This window comes from Cimex lectularius, unplaced genomic scaffold (assembly GCF_000648675.2).
Source record: "Cimex lectularius strain Harlan isolate CLEC.00 unplaced genomic scaffold, Clec_2.1 scaffold18, whole genome shotgun sequence".
In the NCBI taxonomy this organism is placed as follows: Eukaryota; Metazoa; Arthropoda; class Insecta; order Hemiptera; family Cimicidae; genus Cimex; species Cimex lectularius.
Window position 1 is genome coordinate 710,825 of NW_019392764.1, and position 15,939 is coordinate 726,763.

A 15,939-nucleotide genomic window follows, 5' to 3' on the forward strand; every position below is an offset into this window, starting at 1 on the left:
AGGAGCTTGAAGCGATTTCAAAATAAACTTAAAATGTAACCTTAAAGAATAAACAAACAACAGTTCTATGCCAGTCTCAATATACAACATATAATTAGGAGTTGATGATGGCAGGGCAAACAACTTACGAACAAAAAAACGGTGAACTTTTTCTATCTCTTCATATTCGCGATAGCCCCAAACTTGACCTGCATTTTAAACTATATGTACGCATTTTTATCATTATATATTATTAATGACAGCATACTTATATCAATGTAAATTAATTTTTAACGAAAACAGAAATTCATGAATTAAGAAAAAATTCAATTATGATTCTTTTTCCACCTTGAGAAAACCACGAGAACAACCAACAACCACCACCAGTCAGCACAGAACTACGCCTTTACTCTGAAGATTCCCTTGAGGAAAATCCTCCCCGGGGTTTTCGGTGGGTTCGGTAGAGGATATCCCCAAGGAAATCCCGGAGGCTTTTTTTATGTTTTCTTATCTCGGGGTTCTTCCTAAAAAGCCCCAATAAAAAAAATATATATCGGAAGGAGAGAAGTTAATCTCTGCCAGTATATCAAACGAGCGTAAGAGAGTAACCAAATATCGATATATTTGATAGACCAATATCGCCCATCCCTATTTCTGACTTTGATTTTGGGTCACTGAAGGGCATTCTATCTGGATGACAGATACTTTAGAGTTTGTGTTGTATCCTCTTCCTTGTATTATACATAGTATACAATGCCGGATCCATTCGAATTTTGACAATAAAATTCTCATATATATTGTATATACTGATGACGTCACCATATTATCATCAAATCCCGAACGAAACCTGTAGTCTTATTTCTCCTAGCAGTGGTTCTACAATTAAGTCCCAAAGGATAAACTACCTTTCAACGTATTATTTCCTTTCAGTCAATTACAATTTTATTTCTGTTTCAATCGAAAAAGTCATCCCTTAGCTTGGGCTATATATAAAGCAAGCACGACTAATAAACGTGTTCTTGCCGGATCCAAATTATCCCCCTATATACAAAAGTCTCACATAGAATAGACCATATTAAAAGCTATATCATAACCATGGGGTTCAACCAAACCTTCCAACCTCAATCCAACCTACACCTTGCTATCATGTATAAATAGTAGGAATTGAAACAATCTTCCTAGATCGGGCTAAATTTGTAAAACGATTCATAGAATCATTGTGTTGAGCCAATAATCATTCCATTGTTACTTTGTAGTATAATTAACTAGGTGTTATAAAAAGTAACTTTTCGTTGCTTTCAGTTTTGAAAAATGGTACCAACAATCATTGAACATTCTGAATCTCCAGAGCATGTTTGCCTGCAATTTTCCAAGCTTTTACCCTTAATGATAATTTGTATGCAACAGTTAATTTTTTCTCTGTCTGGATTTAAAATCTATTGGGGAAGAAATTTTTCACTCGGCTGAGTTTTCAATAGGTTTCAGTAGCGTTCTATTGGTCGGCGCTTTTCTTCCTCACCATTGGCCCAAAAACGAAACGTAATTTACAATCTGAACTGTAAAGCGGTGTCAACCGTCGTTAAATCTCCCCAACATCAGAGGCGTAAATAACAAATTAGCCCCCCTTCCGACATTTTACAGCCACTAATAAAACCGCACAACTGTCCAATAAAAGGGAGAAAATTTATTAGCCGAATGTATGGGGGGATTTAGTTTAAGGTCTTCCACCATCTTAACTTTTCCACGGGGATGCTTTCGACAAAGGCGCTAATCCTGAATCCTGATAGGTGGCAAACGAATACAATAAAATTCGGGTTAAACAAATTTTGAAAAGGAGATTGAAAACGCGAACGACTGGTGGCCATGCCAGCTGTTTGCTTATGTACATTTTGATCGACGTTAAAACAAAAAAATGTAGTTGTCGTCCATGAAATCGTTAAAAGGCTAAAACAATTAAGCCCAAATATCAAGAAAGTCATAATATAATCATTGGTCTTTGATGTTCTTTAAGAGCCATCGGATAACCAAAGGGTATCCATTCATTAATCCTAAATTTTCAATAAGTCAACTTCAAATTATATTAATCTACAAAGACACCAGTTTCAATATGTATCATTAACAATAAGTTTTAACAGTTTAATTTAACAGGTAAAAACGGTTTTGAATAACAATGTAATATTTTGATAATCATATCGAATCCTTGTAGATTTCAATGGGATGCCATGTGCCAAATGAGTAAAGGTTACAGTCAGGTGGCCTGACTTTAAGAATATACGCAGGCTGAGCAGCCTATATTTTATCAATTTTGCCCAGATAAATTCGAACTACATGCGTTCCACCATTTATTGCCAGGCGATAAAAGATCTATTAAATATTTTGCATTTCAAAAATTACTGTGCTGTTTATTTCAGTGTCAATAACCCGACCTAAGACCTGCTCGTAATGTGCGATACGTTCATAATTTCAAAACGTCTTTGATTTGCGTTAATCATTTCGGAAACGTTTCCACCAATTAAGTACTAGATGATATTGAAAATCCACTATCCAATTTTTTTTTTGAAATTTTGACTGATAATTTATTATGTTTTATCTGGAATGAGTCATCAACAAATACGCAAGCGATAAACATTAACTCCTGGAAATTTCGAAGCATGAATTGCATTTTTGGGATGCTCTTTGTAATGGGGTTTCATTGAGGTTTTTATACTCTCTGCTTAGCGTGAGACAACTGGACAATAGACATAATTTTAAATGTTTCCAGGATAAGTGATTTAAGGAGGAGTTACACCGAAGGATGAATAATGAGAGGGGTGGACCAGTTCACTAGAGGGTACAAGTTTTTGGTCTAATTTGATATATTGATATATATTGTCTTTCTGCAAATAGTTTTAAAATTGTGTTTTCAAACAAATTATTTGTTGATGACATAGGAAGAGCGAGAATGTTATTAAGTTGATTAATTTACAGAAAAATCTATGTACTCAAGAAATCCCTTAACTTTGACAGCATGGGAAGAAATGAAAAGATGTCTAATCAATTTTAAAGTAAGTGAATTAGGAAAAGCAAGGTGTTTATAATTTGTTTTATTATATCATTATGTACACTACAACTGGTCGTCTTTATGCAAACATTTGTAAAGTTATTTTTTAATCAATTCTTAGACGACAAAACATGATGAGCGGAATGATCAGAAATGGACATTTTGGATTTATTTCGTAGGTATAACATCAGCAACTTGCACATTATTCACTGCAATTGTTAAATTTCTCTCAAAAAACAATTGCAATGTGAGTGAAATAGTAAAAAGTATCATGGTCATAATTTATTTTGTTATATCATTATTTTCAATATGTATTTCATCAACTTTGAGAACAAAAAGAAAAAGGCTGGTCAATTGTTTGGCCAGTTAAATAGCAAAGAGTAAAAGTTCAAATTCGACGAAATATCATTCGTTCTAAATTATTATATTTAACTTAAAAACACTTTTTACATGAAAAATGATTGTCTGATTAACTCCGTGCAAATCTTTGCAAAGTTGTGTACATCAATCAATTCTTAGATGCCTTCGGATGAATTTCAGTAAAACTGATAAATACATGTTCATCAATTTACAGACCACCCATCGCATTATAACTAATATGTATATACATTTTTAGATAAAAATTGTTTATTTCTCTGTTTAACAGTTGTAAATTAGTAATTGAATTAATTCTTAGATGGTGACTGTTTAATAGCGAAAATGAGCGGACCAGAGGAAAAATTTTCATTTTTTTAAAAACTGTTTTATGTTAAGGTGCAAATTAAATGCTTTGAGAACATCCATCACAATTTAACAACTCCCATAATTCTTTAAACAGATTATACAGGGTGTCCCATTTCCTTCTGACGAAACTCAGGGAATCGATTCTACTCTTCGTTTGGAGTAAAAAAAGGCCAGGAGAAAATTTTCGGAAAGTTTTCTATTTTGAAGATATTCGTCAATTTAGGTTTTTCAACTTTTCCCTATCTTACCACACAAAAACGCTTACTACTTCCAAAATGTTGAGACTACAACAAATCCAATTACACCATTTGAACGAACGCTAAATTTGCTGTAAGCTACTTCTATTTGCAATAATCTGAATGACATAAAATGTTAGCCAATATCAGTTGGAATATGTCAAAATTACAAAATTTAAAATAAATAAATAATAAATTTCATTTTACAAAGCGAGCTCTAATTGATTTATTTCTCCCCCCTTCAAATTTACCTTAGATCACGTTTTCGAACATTCAATTGTTATTTTTCAACTCTACTAGAACGTTATTTAAAAATCTGGATATATCAACGTAAAGCATATTAAATGAAGAAGTTTTTGTGAAATTTGACAAGTTGTAGGTATTTTTTTGTAACCTCAGTAGAACGTGCAATCATGACCAAAATTTTAAATTTTGTAATTTTGACATATTGTTCCACCTGATATTGGCTAACATTTTATGTCATTCAGATTGTTGCAAATGGAAGTATCTTACAGAAAATTTAGCGTTCTTTCAAATGTTTTAATTGGATTTGTTGTAGTCTCAACATTTTGGAAGTTGAAAGCGTTTTTATGTGGTATAAGATAGGGAAAAGTTGAAAAAACATAAATTGACGAATATCTTCAAAATAGAAAACTTTCCGAAAATTTTCTCCTGGGCATTTTTTGCTCCAAACAAAGAGTAGAATGGATTCCCAGAGTTTCGTCAGAAGGAACTGGGACACCCCGTATAAAAGGACAAAATCAATGTATTATGCTTATATTGCTTACATACAAAACATACCGGAAAATGAATCGATTATGTAGGTCCTTTATTTACACTTGTTCCCTGTTTGTTATTATTAATTCTGTCTGTTAATGTTCATTCTTCATCTCATTGTCTTTTATTGCAGCTTAGTAATAAATATAAAACATCATTATTTTATGTTATATCGTAAATTTTTTGTGGATCATGTTTGATGTTTTGAAAAATGCGTATGGCAATTGAACAACATCGAGGTCTAATTTGAGATGGCTTCGGAAGACATGGCCTGCTCTGATCCTTTCATCCTCAAGAGAGGGTGTGGTCTGGAGGGGTCGCTATGGAAACGGGCTTCTTCCATAGTCGTCCTGCGTCGGAGGACATTGTCCTTTCCTCCTTTCGGCCATTTCCATCAAAACGTGGAGACAAATATTGTAGACTTATGATATTTTTAGTTAACTACATTTAATTGATATGCTTGGTAAATCCACGTGTTTTTCCAAAAACGGGTTTCGGAGGATTGCCAGTGAAAACTTGTCTTAATCTGGGCACTCTCAACACGACACGCAAGGATGGCACAATTACACAGAAGACAAACACTTTGAGCCCTGAAGATGATCTCAATAAAAGATCGAAACGTTGGCACGATAAAGAAAATGTTTTTCTGAAACCTACATCACACCCGACCGCATCTCACGATATCTGAATAACTTGTCAATCGTTTTTTATAATTTTTTTTAATGTTTTCTTGTGAAAACCATGAATTTTGTTCTATGTGTAGTATTTTTAATTTCACAGTTGGCCAAACTAACAGGTTCAAACTTCACAGCGAGGATATGGATACCAAAATAATGAAAAACGACCAAACTACAGGTTCATCACCGCGCGGGCCTAGCAGGAAATCTACAATTTAAGGACTATTTTAATTTTCTATTATGCAATGAATGCAATGAACATGAATTCTTTCCAATATTGATATTATTATGTAATTATTATTATAAAAATTTCATGAAAGAACTTAATAAAAAATTAGAATTATTACATTACTAAAAAGCTATAAAAATGAAAATTATTATATCAGTTACTAATCTGAATATCTTCCATTGATTTTACAAACTGATCGCTTTATTAATTTGTTACATTAGCCATGTGTATAATATTTAATGAAAAGATTGTACTTTTTTTGACATATAAATTAAAAGATCTAAAAATATATCTATTAAAAAAATCGTACTCAGTTTTCATTTTTACTTCGATATTAAGAGCCAGTTTAATATGTGGGTCTGAAATATGTTGAGTTGCACCAAATACAAAATTTAAAAGACTTAAGGTTTTTTAAAATACACGTTTAAGAATAGCCACTAGATGGCTGGCTCATTCAGCCAAGTCTAAATAGAAGAATTTATTAAAAGAACATTTCCGCCTAAAACTTTAAAGAGTGAGGAACCAGAGACTGCAACCCGGTCTTCTACAACAAATGAATATAAATATTACTCATATTTGATTCATATTTATGTAAGTCATAACACGGAGATTCGGAGTCAAAAATGATCGGAAACAACCAAACTGCAGGTTCATCACCCACAGAAAAAACGCCGAGGATGCCGAAACCAAAATGATATGAAACTACAGATTTATCATTTCGCAGATTCAAGAGGAAATCTCTCAATTTAAGGATTATTTATTGCCTTATATTTTGTATATTTGTCTTTTCCACAAATGTAAATATTACTTAAATTGCCTTCTTACCGTGTATAACATTTCGATTATGTTGGGTGGTTTATATAAAGTAATTTCAAAAAATGGAAAAACCTAATTTATTTCTGTTCACTAATGAGATTTTGTATAATCTTCCAACAATCAATCGTTACCATTTGGGTGAAACAATACTAACCATGCTTATACAGATTTGAAAGTTTTTTTTATTTTGTCAGATAATTTATAAAAATAAAAGCACTCAAGCTGATTTACTGCTTTTTAGTTTTTTCCTTAATTTTATTTACGGATTAATAAACTTTGAGTTTTTGCGAATGATTTATTAATCATATCAGAGGAAGCTACAATTTAATATTTTACAAATAATATCTTTGATAAAACGTACAGAGTATAAGGTTTAGGGGTGTGTACTGTCAGAATGAAAAGAAAATTCACTACAATTGTATTGTTGTACCAACAACTTGTGAATAATAAATATTTATTATCTGTGGCACTATTTTTACAAAAAATTTAGTTTATTGTTATGAAAGCGAAAGGAAAAATAAAAATAGAGAGAAAGGTTACTATTAATTTATTGGCGTTTAAATGCGAAAAGAAAACTTTGATCTTTAACTTTTTCACTTACCAAATACTGATTAAATTAAATTGGAATTTTGACATTTTAATAATTAGCCAAATTATTGTAAAGTATGACAGGAATTAATTAATTTCTGCTTTAGTGATGATTAACTAAAGGTTATTTTAGTTCAAAGATAATTATCTATTCTCTTTGTATATAATTTTTAAACTGTTTAGAGAAAAAAAATATAAATTGTTTTTTCGTTGGAGTATTTCAAAATTCATTCACGTCGTTAATGCCATATGTTAATAATTATACTTTCCTCTCTTTCTAAACCATATATCAGTTAGTTCCAAAGAAAGCTCAACAGAAAAAATAGAGGGCGGCTACTGTAAATCAAAGACCTGAGGCTAATTAAACATGGTTTGTAGGGACGAAAAATATAAATCATGTGGATTTCGGTCGACTTAACAACCCTTGGCATTATTACACTAATGTTCAGGTAATATTAATTTAAAACACGTGGAGAAACATATAAACAATTTTTTGAAAAGTAAAAATGAAATATTAGTATAATTTGATTTATTGTGAATCTGCATTGACTTGTAACCAAGTTGCCGGTGGTATGTCCTTTGCACATTGTACATATCAGTAATTCCTTATTTTCTCTGTCTGCGTGCTTATCTGTCTATCAGTCTCTCTCTCTCTCTCTCTCTCTCTCTCTCTCTCTCTCTCTCTCTCTCTTTCAGAAATCGTGAATTGATCATTTGTATAAGAAGGGTGAGGCAAGATTCTGACTTTTTTCATTTCTGGACACTTTTAGTTGAATTCCAATTAAAGCATTATTTTGTCTTTAAAAGTTATAAAATCAGGGATTCGATAGTCTTGAAAATAGTAATATAATTAACAATAACTCAAAGGTCGGAAACGGTATGGGAATGGGCATAAAGTTAGTGGTCTAATTATGAGCACACATGAACTTTGGGCTCACCCACGCCCAATTTTCAAGTCGATTTGCTAGCTATAAAAACATGCGCACATGAATTAAGTAACAAATATCTCAATGGTGGATCACTATGAACACTATCAGACAAATCTAACAGCTCTCCAAGATTATGAGATCAACTCACAACTAGCCTGAACTACCGAAAAAAATGATCTACAAGTAGCCTAACGATGAGATGGGCAGGGCCATGAAGGAATTTCAAACTACGAAGCAAACTAGCTAATAAAGAAACCTTGGAACAACACAAATCCATTTTGTGGCATAGATTGTAGAAGTATGAATCTATGCCAGAAATGTATATAGTAAGATACCACTTTAAAAATATGGGACTATTAACAGATAATCAATGTAGACTATTTCTAGAAGAGAGTAGCTAGGAAAAGGTTTCTTAACGAGGAAAGCCATTTTTGAGCAATGTAGACCTAGAAGAAATATGTACGTCAATCAAGAAGCGAAAAATTACAGAAAAACCATTTGCCCAATCGACGTTTAAGTGTAAAAGGGGGAAATCTCTACGACTGAAAAAATCTTTTTTCTTCCGGAAACTCTTTTGTTAAAGCATTATACATTATTATATTGTTAATTGTCAGTTATGATGATTTTACTGCCAAAAACATTAACCTCTCATCATTTTAATCTGTGCTTAGTTCTTTGAGCTAACCACGATTTTTTGTTAATTTATGTTATGACTTATAATGACAACTAATCAAATAATAAATATTAGCGAATCTAGGCAACCATATATAATTAAATTACATTAACAAAATATTTATGCACCTCTTGTAACTTACTTGTAAAAAAATTAAATAAATGTATGGACGGAATTTACACGAGACAACAAATCTTTAAGATGTTAATACAGATGAAAGATTAAAAAATCTTCATTGTTATAATAGCCATCATAGACAACATAGACAATTTATTTTGCATGCTCTGAACACAGGGGTACTTTACTGGGTATTTATATTATACAGTATTTTGATTCTTCTTTCAAGTAATTTTAAACTCTACTTTTTACCTAACTACATATACAGACTTACATATCCCTTTCGTTCAAGATGAAATCCGTTCTCGTTACCGTAAATTTCATAAAAACCTCCCAACTACGGTAAATCAGCACACCAAAAACTTCGCATCCCTACTAACCCCCTCAAACCCTCCCCGCCGCGCCGATGAAAAGACAATGGCCGCGAGATCTCCTAGGAAGTGATAGGGATGATAGTGAAAGTGATAATGACACAAGTCTCAATTAAACAGACAATATTTATTAGTAACATCGGAGTAATACCAATGGGTGTTTTTTCCACTCTTGGTTTTAATTTTGTATATATTACCTTGATCAATGTAACTTGTTACCTACTTGAAGGTAGTTCTAATGTACTTCAAATTATATAAAAAAAACTTTTTACCAATTTAGTTTCATATAGATACTTAATACTATCTATTTGGCCCCTCCTTTTCTTGCTGTATATCTGTGGTGGTCATGTTTTCCAATGTTTCACCATCTTGAGAGGTTGGCAAATTATTCCTTGTCACTTCCTCGTGAATATGTTTATATAATGAATATAATTTTAGCATATATGTATATAATTTTTAAAAAATAAAGTTAACGTCTAATATTTCATAGAAAATTGCTAGATCGATTGCTAGTAACAAGTTAGCAAAACGTAACGAACGGCTTTTACAAATATTATCTAGCTGAAAAATAGTTAGGTTACTAGTTTTTCATTCAATTCTTTTAAATTGTTCAAGAATTTACTTCTGTTTAAAATTTATCACATAATACTATAATTTAGTATTTTTAATTTGTATTTATTATTTTCTGTTAATTGATTTTGCTTTAATAACAAAATGTTGGTCACATGAATGGTTTAGTTGATGAGTGAAAGTATGTACTTTTTTTTTGAGATTCAACGAGGCTTGGGTTTATTTTATTAGAGGATGTGGGATTGATACGTAAACAGAATAAAACACTTAGAACGTAGAATAAACACGTAGAATAAAGAATGGAGTAATACACTACAAATATATATGGACGTATAATGTTCTTATAGCTTGAAGTTATTAATTAGTGATTAATTGGAGATCGTGAGATGCGGTCTGGTGTGTCGTAGGTTTTACTAAAACATTTTCTTTGTCGTGCCAAAGTTTCGATCTTTATTGAGATCATCTTCAGGACTCAAAGTGTTTGTTTTCTGTGTAGATGTGTCATTATTGGGTGTCGGGTTGAGGGTGCAATAATGACACATCTACACAGAAAACAAACACTTTGAGTCCTGAAGATGACCTCAATAAAGATCGAAACGTTATGGAAAATGTTTTTCTAAAACCTACGTCACACCAGACCGCATCTCACGATCTCTAAATAATCATTAACTAACGGTCACTAAACACCACACACACATACACATTATTAATTAATTACGCTATAAGAACATTATACGTCCAAATAATAATAATTTTTCAATTAATCAAGATTTTTAGTTGAGATAAAAAAGTCAGTGTAATGAGCGGGTTTCGAACCCATGACCTTCGGCTTCAAAAATTCAAAAGGTGGGGTTGAGGTGGGAAGTTAGGGTCCGAGTGGATCGAAGTCACGATAGCTCAAGTGGTAGAGCAACAGCGTATTTAGCCGACTCAAAAACTTAATTACTTTTTTATCTCGACTAAAAACTTTAATTAATTGAAAGATATTAATTGGTCAAGCGGACCAGGAAAACTAGTGAATTTAATAATAATAATGTTATTTAGTAAACAGGTTGATTTGTTCAAAAATTTCATTCTGAATTAATCTAAGTACATGACTAGAAAAAATTCTAATCTACAGCTCTTTCAATTTTTAAAACCAAAATTGCACTTATTATACAAATTTATGCGTATAAATATGTGTACTTTTTATATTTTACTGCGGCATTTATGCATTGAAAAACTCTATCCTATTGATGTTCAGTCATGCACGCACCTCGTTTCCTGGTTTGTTGACTTTACATTCCATGCATTCGCCGTGGCTTCCGGGCCTAGCCTGGGTAGCAGTAGTATCAAAGGATTTTTACAACTCCTATCTTCCCTTATTTACAACCTTCTCTTCTTCTAAGATTAGTGACCGCGCCATTTAATTTTATCACCCAGTGTAAAACGGGACGATTGTTGCACGGGCAATTACACACTGTACCAAACTATTCGGTGGCTTTCCATCCGGAACAGGGGCATAAATTATCGGGAATCTGTTATTCACGATCTGTCGATTTTGTTGAATGGGAACCGCCCTGACGAACCCGTCATCGGCCCCCATTAACGAGTATTCCAGTTTTGTTCACATTTTGAACAACCAACTTCAGAAATAAGTCATGTAATATCCCTGAACAACAATGATATTTTATTTGTATGCATTCAACATGAACTTTGTCGGGAAGAATTGATAAATCCACAGACGTCCTGCGCCATCCTGCAAATATAAGTGAGATTTCTCTTTGTAGTTATGTAGTTCTGTCGGGATGTCGGTAGTTTGGTATAATCCAGCACTGAAAATGAAATGTCGAAACGAAACAGGCCGAACGTTCGGGGTAGACCTGCTGTGATTTTTTCTTTATTTTGCTTGAGGCTGTTTTTACGGTATTGACCTCTTACAGCTCTTTGGGGGTAGACCAAATTCAAATACATCCTTCAAACTTACGGTAAATTGTTGTGGAATAGATTAGACCATTTCTATCATCCATCCTGTCCCCCTCTCCTTCTATCTCTTTCTATAATTTCGAACTTTTCTTTTCATTTTCTATCTACCTTTATGAACTTACTTCTGGCATATTATTTTTTTTCTGCATTTATTTTGGCTGTTATGTAGATGTACAGTATGTATCGGGTTGTCCGGAAAATAATGCAGGATTTTAAGTTTTCATTAAAAAAAATCTATATAAAATATTCTGTTTACGTTTACAGGATTACTCATTTGTATGAATGTCAACACTTATTAATCCTCTTCCAANAGAGAGAGAGAGAGAGAGAGAGAGAGAGAGAGAGAGAGAGAGAGAGAGAGAGAGAGAGAGAGAGAGAGAGAGAGAGTTTTTTGGGTGAGGATTTGGTTTCGGGAAGTGTTTTGACGTTTCATCTTTGTCCAACCGCTGACCTGTACGCCTCCTGTTATCGTACAGAATCCATTTATCATCTCACATGATGATTCAATCGAGAAATATATTATTTTGGTTGCACAACAGATTTGATGATTTAGCTTTTTTTCATGACAAGCAAAATAAAACAATTTTGCACCAACCCAAGTTGTAAACATAATTTGGCAACTGAAAAAGCTACATTTTATTCTTACCAAAATGAAGAATGCGACAATGTCCTGATGAAGAATAATTTTTTTAATCATATCACAGAAAACATTTCGTACAATGTGAAACTGAAATCTATTCTGTGATGGTCGTCCTTGGCAGAACTGTACTAATGCTGTGATCCGACTTTTAGTTTTGCTCAACATGACGTAGTCGTTTCTTTAACGATTGTGTCCGAGATGTTGCAACGGCTAAAAGGATATGATGATGAAGAGGTATGTAATTCTATATAAGGTAGATTGCTTACAACTCCTAGCTTACACATGCAACACTCAGCATTACCAAGCATGATCCCGATTTGGTGAGTCAGCCGCATTCTAGCGACCCTGCATGGTACCTCTCGCTTTCATTTACTTACGACAGATCGTGTTGCGTTATCGGCTTAGGAAATCAATAACGTACTCGTTTGTGTTGAGATAGTCTTGAGTAATTGAAAAGTTATGGTCACTATTCATTTTACCATTAACAAAAATTTCATTAGTTAATAAAGGTAAATTAAGTTGACTAACGGTTGGAAAGATTGATTTCATATAATATTTGTTATTATTAAATCCATTTTAGTGATCTAATTGGCCAAATTACATCTTTCAATTAATTAATCTTTTTATTTAAGGTCTCGGTTGAGATGAAAAGCTAGTGTCACGAGCAGGATTCGAACCCAAAACCTTCGGTCAATACTCCGCTGCTCTAACCACTTGAGCTTACGTGACTTCGGTCCACTCGGACACCAACTCTCCATCTCAACCGAGACATTACATAACAATGTTAATTAATTGAAAGAAGTAATTTGGTCAATTAGTCCACTAAAACATAATAGATTTAATAAGTAAAATAAATATGACTTCACTAACAGCTACCCGTGGCCACTTCATAAGCCGCTGAGAATCGAACCCTGATTACATAGCATTTGAAAAATGGCAAAAAAGAGGAAAAGTTCGAAAAGTATACGGTTTTTCATTTCAACCCAGACTTCATATAAAACGATACATTTGTTATTATAATCATCCTCACCGGATTAAGAATAGGCCATGCGAGGTTTAAACGAGGACCCTTATTTTGGGTCATAGTGGCGAATATAGCACATGCCCAAGAAAAGTGACACAAGTCGAAAAAGTATAAAAACCGGATTATTTAGTTGTTTTTTACGGATTCGGGTGTGTGATGCTACTGGAAAAATGACACAACTGTGACTGGCTCTTAGCTGCTAGGCAGCACTTGTATGTCAATTTGGAATTGGCGGGAACTTCCTGTCACTATTCACGAACACTGGCATATCCTAGTTCTGTGTAGAGCTTTTAAATATGTGTGAGTATTTATTAGGAAAAGTGGCATAGTTCGAGTTACGTCAGTTTTTCTGGTTTAGTGAAGGATTTTTTGCTGTATCAGAGTCACATTTTCACAATATGAAAAACAACTGTTAAATCAATAGTACAAACATGTTTTTCGTAATGTGTAATTAACATAGGCCCTGATGATGACCTTAAAATAGGTCGAAAGCTTGGCAGGAACAGATGAATTTGCCTTTTTCTTCAAAACTATGCCTTGATCTAGAGCGTTCGCGATTATTTCAGTCTCATTTCTTTTATTTTAATAACATTCTTAGTTATAATATTGTTTTTTCATAATTTTTAACAAAGTTGTATTTTAACGTTTACATTATTTTATAACTCCATAGATTTTTTAATGTTTTAATTAAATTATTTTTTATAACCAATAAAACCTTTATTTCAATGATTTGTATATATTGTATATTATAGTAAGTTTGTAGTTATTTTATTTGGTTTATAGTAATTTTAAATAACTAATTAGCTCTGACTCCAGGAGGAAAGCATACTTGGATCAAAAATGACCTTAATAAAATTAACTATATGGATGTTTATGCTCGTTTGTTAGGTTTGTATGTTGTCTGTTACTATTACAAAATACATAATACCCTTATAGTCATTCATAGACCACCGTTATCGGTAGAGGAAACAAACTTAAATTACAGAAATCAAGAAAAGTGTCACAACTCAAAAAGGGGTAGTACAGTCGGATTTTTCAAGTTTTGTGTTTTCGCCTAAGTCTTGGAGAAACGAAAGAAAATATTGATGGATCATGGCAGTTTTTATTGCCAACAAATGTAATGGTGTGGACTTAATACATAAGTAAAAAAAAATTAACTTCCATTTGTCTCTCTAGTAAAATTTTCTTTTGTTGAGTTGTGTCAGTTTTCTTGTGGGTGTGCGATATGTCCGGTACGTTAAAGCGAGTAGGGATGCGACCCGATATGAAAATTGTGCTTAAGCGCAGCGGCGAGTCTTCGGGTACCCTAGTTCCGATTTTGGTGAAAGCAAGACCGTTTTATTGGATTTAACAGGAAATATCCCTGATTACAACTACATATGTTTTGCAAGATAATTCATAAAAAAAATTCATAAACCTAAGTGTTATATAAAAAAAAATTTGTGGTGTCATATTGATTTTGTGTGAAAGTGTTGTGTTTATTTACAGTAACAAATCAACCAATTGTATTTGCTTAAAATTTAACACAAGTATCGGTAAACATTCTATAAATTTTGGCTTCAGATTGAAAATAATGGTTTTTATTCATTGTTTTGCTAATGCTTATATTTTAAATGTTTTTCCTTATTAGTGGAGTTTCACTTCATTCACTTTTTGTAAATGATGGTTTTTCTCACAGATCTGTTGTTTACAACGACCGGATTTCAAGCATAAAACGCTCATCAGGTTGAAGGAATTACTATCACGTCTCTCGACTGAGTGAGTCAACCCGCTGATCCACCGCCAACACGAAGTTCCACTCCCTTTGTTAAAACTGCAACCCTGTTGTATTGAAATTTAAATTATGTTTTGTTTCAGGTCCTTTAATTCAGAAAGTTTTTCGATTTAGGCAAGTGTTCTTTAACTCTTGTTTTAATTTTTAATGCATTGTAATAACGCAATCATTACAATTAAGTGGGTAAACCCCGCTTTCAGACAAATTGTCAACCTTGTCTAGGTTTTTAGAGGATGTTTCTAAGTGAACATGTACCTCTAAACGCTACTCTAAAACTTTCTCGTTTAATAATTTTACTTACTTTTTCTGATAGTTCACCAATGTAATAACTAATAAGCAACGAAAACCTAATGATTCATTTTCAGTCGGGTGGATGAATCCGATTGTTGTTATAAAGTTAATTTTTTTATACTTTTTGCTAGCAACCTTTTTCTTGATATCCAATGTTTTCACCTAAGGCTTTAATTGTTTGTAATTCTTTTTCATAATTAGCAGGGGCTAATGGGGATTTCAACATACGGTCTATGAGCCAAATGAATCCAACAGCTTTTTTGGCCCATGGGGAAAAGTATCTGCTGATATCATAGTTTCTGTAGTTGTGGGTTTTCAATATTTGTCTATTTCCAATAGGTTATTTATTTTGGACAGTTTTAACTTTAACAACAATTGTTTAAACAACCAAGGTGTAAAGAATTAATTCATTGGAGGAGGAATTCTTTTAAACCCACTACTGTTCCCGACCATATACGATACATAAAATACCGTCTACACAGCATTCCCAAAAAGATCATTTTTTATTTAAGGGGTCTAT

General features: G+C 32.8%; 1 long non-coding RNA gene across 1 annotated transcript; it reads left to right on the plus strand.

Annotated features, from left to right (window-relative positions):
- Positions 1 to 2,725: 2,725 nt before the first annotated feature.
- Positions 2,726 to 5,639, plus strand: LOC112127092. The gene is made up of 3 exons (XR_002910384.1): positions 2,726 to 2,809; positions 2,947 to 3,023; positions 5,536 to 5,639. It is a non-coding gene; the product is annotated as an uncharacterized LOC112127092 (long non-coding RNA).
- Positions 5,640 to 15,939: the final 10,300 nt, after the last annotated feature.